Raw genomic sequence first — 6,000 nt, 5'->3', positions numbered from 1 at the left:
CTCAGCATCAGAAGAGCCGGGTTATAGCACCCTTTTGCCACAAACAAGCTAAAGAATTTGATAACCTCTATTTCCCCCCATATAACATAAAGAAACTCACACTTCTTCCCAAGCTGTTAGAGGGTCTGGTGGGTTGAGGGATGCGGATGTGGTCTGTAAACTATAACCACGACATAGGGGTGAGAAATTATTACTGAGTTCCCACAGGAGCCTCCAGGGCTCCTGCCCCCTCTAAGCTGCAAGGCACGTTGGGGAAAGGATGGCAGGCCTACAGGACAGCCAATATCTGGTGTTCAGGGCTGCTCCCTGCCCCACGGACAAGGAGGAGCCACTTCTTTCCCAAGGACATCAATATCCCAAGTGATATTGACATTGAGGTTGCAGCAGGAACTGGGCTGAAAACGGGAATGAGGCAGTGATTGAAATTCGGGCTGGGGTTGGATTTAGGATGGGGGCTCAGGCTGGGCTTGGTGGTAAAGCTGGGGTTGAGGTCTGGTATTGAGGCTGAGGTCAGGTTGGATCTGTGTTTGAGTTGGGGCTGAGATTGAAGCTGATTTCAAGATGGATGTAGGGCTGAAGTTAAGACTGCATCATGCGGTTGAGGCTACGATGGGCTGGAGTTGAGGCTGAGGTCAGAGCTGCGGAGGGGGTCGTGCTTGGGGTTGAGGTTGGCGTTGGAGATGGGTTAGAGGTTGAGGCCGGGCTTGGACTCTGAGTTGGGTCTGGGGCTGAAGGCGGAAGCCGGGTGGAAGCTGAGTCTGCCCTGAGTTGGGGTTTGGGCGTGAGGTTCTAGAATCCTCCCTGCCCGTGCAGACCCCACTGGGCTTTAGGAATCTAACTAACCTGCCCAGTGGAGGTGTTGACATAGCGACATCTCCTCCTTTGCCTCCCTGGGGTGACTACTTTATCTGTTCATTTATTATTTCATTCATCCATTCAGTAACAAATTTATCGCTCACCTATTATATGCTGAATACTGTACCCAATGCTGGAAATGCACTGTAAGCCAAGCAGATGTGGCTACCTCCATCGAGCTTATGTTTTAAAAGGGAGGAAAGACAATAACCCAGCAGTCACAGAACTGAAAGCCTAGTTATAGGAGTGCAAAGGGCTGTGAATGAAAGGCCCAGGGAGCCATGTGATAGCACAGCAGATGAAGGGTCATGGAAGGCCACTGGATGTGATGAAAGCTCCCAAAGTGGTTCAAAGTTCATATGGGGGAAACAGATAACAGAGGGATTGACTCCAGCTAGAAACCAAGGAATGCTTCCTAGAAGTGGTGGCACTGTGCTAAGTTCTCCATAGTCTCCTCCACCCATGAAGCTGGGAGGCAGTGGGTGCAATGGATTTGGAGTCAGATAAATCTGACTGGGCCCTAACCAGACTATCAAGGTAGAAACCAGCTTAGCTGTGTACCTTGCGCAAGTAACTTAGCCTCTCTGAGCCTCCATCCCATTCTTTAAAATGGAGATAGCAATTCCTACTTTGTGGGGCTTATGTGAGGATTCAAGATGAGGTGTGTGTGCGCTTCCCTGATGGCGCAGTGGTTGAAAGTCCGCCTGCCGATGCAGGGGACACGGGTTCGTGCCCTGGTCCGGGAGGATCCCACATGCCGCAGAGCGGCTAGGTCCGTGAGCCATGGCCGCTGAGGCTGCGCGTCCGGAGCCTGTGCTCCGCAACAGGAGAGGCCACAACAGTGAGAGGCCTGCGTACCGCAAAAAAAAAAAGATGAGGTGTGTAAAGATCCTGGCATACATGAAGTGCTCAATTCATGTCAGTGCCTCTCCCTTTTCCAGGGCAAGGGGAAGAGCAGGAGGCTGCCGCAAGTAGCCGACACCCCGCAGGCGACCACTTGGGTCCAGATCTTCAGGATCAAGCTGTCACCCCTGCAGGCCCAGGCATGATTTTTCCCTGGAGTTCACACTCCCCAGAATGGAGGCATGATTTACACAGCCATCGGGACAACTCCAAATTGGACTAAAACCTAATGACTGGAAACGAGACGAGTAATGAAATTCTACGCAGAAAATTTACAGGGGAGATTTATTAGGTGGGTTTTATTTACGATGCTGAGCACTTAGGGCTATGGGGTGGGGTGTGGCATTGGACAAATAAATTCAGTCCACACACTCCCAACCCAGATATCACCTGCCCTGGCACTACCTCCACTCAGTCATCCTAGACTCTGGATAGGTAGGAGACCCCTGCAGCATCTCCTGTGCCCACTGAACTCACAACACCACCCCCCGCCAGGCTTTGCCTTCTTCGTCACCTCATCCCTGTACTGCCAGCCTCTCCAGACCCTGCATTTCTCACTATCTTTGGGAAGACAGCTGTATTGCCCTTGGGCAGGCTTTGCCTGGAGGCTGGACCTCAGGAACACAGAGGGCAGTGGCTGGAAAGCAGGAGCGTCAGGAATGGCCAGCCCAGTGGTTAGCATCTAATGAACCTGACCTTGGAATAAGTGCTCCCTGAGGCAGAAAAGGCAGCAGAAACCCAAGAGAAGGATGGTGCCATTCCAGAACAGCAGTGCCCTTAAGGCAGGACCTTCCTGTGGTCAGAACAAGGGAGCTGCTGGTAGGAGCCTGGAAGGAAAAATCCAGGCAATTCTGTGCTGCACCAGGGTCTACAAGAAGCCAAGGACCTAGACAAGGGCTGCAAGACTGTTTGTAGCTACAGAAAGTGGAGCCCCCTCCTGCTCTCTCCCCGCATAGCTGTCCCTCTCCCAGGACATAGGGATCGGCTACTGGCCCTCATTGCGCTCCGCATGCCTCCTCCCCCATCACTCTCACTTGCCCCTTCTTTCCTCCACCTACTTCTTTTGGCTCCAATAACTCTTTGACCTATATTTTCCTTCAGTCACCTCATTCCAAACACACTGACTTCTTTGTTGTTGCTCAAACATTGCCCAGCAAGTTCCTGCCTCAGGACCTTTGCACTGCCTGGAATGCTCTACCCCCAGTGAACAGCATGGCTTGCTCCCTCACTTCCTTAAAAGTCACCTTCTCAGAAAAGTCAGACAGGTTCCTGACCCATCAAAATGTCAACCTCCCCCTGGACTCTTCCTATCCCCCTTCTCTGCTTTATTTTTTCTCCTTAGCATGCATCACTAAATACTTTATATTTTATTCCATTATCTTGTTTATCGTTTGTCTCCCCCACTAGAACATAAGCTCCAAGAGAACAAAGGTTTTGTTTTGTTTTGTTTTTCTGTTTTGCTCGCCACTGTAACCCACAGCTCCATGCACAGGGTCTGGCAGATGGAAGGCACTAGAACAAACTTTGCTGGCTGATTGAGCCTGGTCTCAAATAACCACACTGCCCCTTAGGGAGCAGCATACATAGCAGTATGTACCATGTGCCAGGCACTGTGCCAAAGGCTCCCGTGATCACCTCCGTGAGGGGCTCATTCAGCAAATGACTTCAGTACTTGCTTCTGTGCCAGGTAGTGGGGCACCAGATGAATCAGACCCAGGCTCTGCACTCCAGTAGCTCCCAGTCTGGGGGGCAGGAAAGACCCAGACTCGGGAAGAGCAGTTTTGTGTGTTCAATGCACAGGCCCTGGGAGACGGATGAAAAGGAAGTCAGCCAGGGAAGCCTGGAGTGCCAGGGCAGCCAGAAAGACTCCAGCAGGGGGCACCCCACAAGCGGCCCTCACAGCCACGCAGAGGTAACACAGGAACCAGCAGCACAGGCCACGGGGCCAGGTGTGGGTTCCAGCTTTGTCATGTACCCACCTCAGATGTTCCTCAGCCTCTCTGTGCCTCAGTTATTTACCTCATCCGTAAAATGGAAATAACATAGTGCCTACTCTCAATTTAAACAGCATCATCAGGGCTTCCCTGGTGGCACAGTGGTTAAGAATCCGCCTGCCAATGCAAGGGACATGGGTTCGAGCCCTGATCCGGGAAGATCCCACATGCCGCGGAACAACTAAGCCCGTGCACCACAACTACTGAGCCTGCGCTCTAGAGCCCACGAGCCACAACTACTGAGCCCACGTGCCACATCTACTGCATCCCGCACACCTGTAGCCCATGCTCTGCAACAAGAGAAGCCATCACAGTGAGAAGCCCTCACACCACAACAAAGAGTAGCCTGCGCTCGCCACAACTAGAGAAAGCCTGCACGTAGCAACGACGACCCAACGCAGCCAAATTTATTTATTTTAAAAAAAATAAATAGGGCTTCCCTGGTGGCACAGTGATTAAGAATCTGCCTGTCAATGCAGGGGACACAGGTTCGAGTGCTGGCCCAAGAAGATCCCACACGCAGCAGAGCAACTAAGCCCGTGCGCCACAACTACTGAGCCTGCGATCTGGAGCCCACGGGCCACAGCTACTGAGCCCACATGCCACAACTACTGAAGCCCGTGTGCCTAGAGGCCATGCTCCACAACAAGAGAAGCCACAATGAGAAGCCCGCGTGCTGCAACAAAGAATAGCCCCTGCTCACCACAACTAGAGAAAACCCGTGCACAGCAACAAAGACCCAACACAGCCAAAAATAAAAAAAAGATAAATTTAAAAATAAATTTTTAAAAATAAAATAAAATAAAAAGCACCATCAAAATTCGTATCTACAGAATATAAATACAGAATACCCACCCTCCCTACTCAGCCATAAAAAATGAATGAAATTTTGCCATTTTCAGCAACATGGATGGACTTGGAGGGTATTATGCTGAGTGAAATAAGTCAGACAGAGAAAGACAAATACTGTATGATATCACTTATATGTGGAATCTAAAAAATACAACAAACTAGTGAATACGACAAAAAAGAAGCAGACTCACAGATATAGAGAACAAACTAGTGGTTACCAGTGGGGAGAGGGAAGGGGGACAGGGCAATACAGGGGTAGGGGATTAAGAGGTACAAACTATTATGTATAAAATAAGCTACAAGGATATATTGTACAACACAGGGAATATAGCCAATATTTTATAATAACTATAAATGGAGCATAACTTTTAAAAATTGTGAATCACTATATTGTACACCTACAACTTATATAATATTATACATCAACTATACTTCAATAAATTAAAAAAAGAAAAAATATATATAGTGCCTACTCACTGGATAGCTGTGAAGATGAAATGAATTGAACTTGCAAAGCTCTTCACACAGACGGAGAACATAATTAATAAGCACACAGTAAATGTTAGCCATTATTATTACTGCTTTTATTTATTGTTATTGAAAATTAACAGGCAAAGGGGAAGAGAAAAGAATTCCAAGGAGCAGGCTGGGCAGTGGTTAAAGGCAGAAGTACAGGCATGTTCAAGGTTAGAGCAGAGCCTTCCATACCCATCTCAGAGCTGTGCTTAGTAAATGTCTAACAACTGGCTCTGGGGGTGGGGAACCCTGATTTGCAGCATTTGCCAATTTCTGTGGGGTAAATACTCCCACCTCATTTCAAACTACCTATGTGACGTCACTGAATGAGAAGTTGAAAGAGAAGCACAGTTGGCACCTGCAGGCCCATATGCATGATCTCCAGCCTGCAGGTTGGCTCAGAGGATATGGGTTCTACCTACCCTGATCCTTGACAGGGCTGGCTCTGTCTGTCCCCTGTCCTTGGCCCTCAAGTTGGGCTCTAGAAGGGAAAAGGTTAGGCATGGGGTGGGGGACAGGGAGAGACCTGCTAGGACGTGGCCTGAGGTCCATGTGTGGCCAGACCTCAGAGATCCTTGTCCCTGGGAATCTTGGGAGCCAATGTCTCACAAAAACCCACACATACCCACACACACACACACACACACGCACACATTTACACACCACTGAATTCTCAGCCCTGAGCCCTGGGGCCACTTAGGTATAGGTACCTCTGCCTCTAGGGAGGCCAAGGTGATTTGAGCCCTTGGTATCCTAGGTGAAATGAGGGATGGGGCCCTTCCCAGAGGCACATGTTCCAACCTCCCACATGAATTCCCTTCAGAGGCCCTGGTCCCCTCCTGCCAGTTCAGATGGGGGAAGTTCTAGAAACCAACTTCAG

The sequence above is a fragment of the Hyperoodon ampullatus genome (assembly GCF_949752795.1).
Source record: "Hyperoodon ampullatus genome assembly, chromosome: 2".
Classification (NCBI taxonomy): domain Eukaryota; kingdom Metazoa; phylum Chordata; class Mammalia; order Artiodactyla; family Ziphiidae; genus Hyperoodon; species Hyperoodon ampullatus.
The sequence above is the reverse complement of the archived record's forward strand: the minus strand, read 5'-3'. Positions refer to the sequence as shown.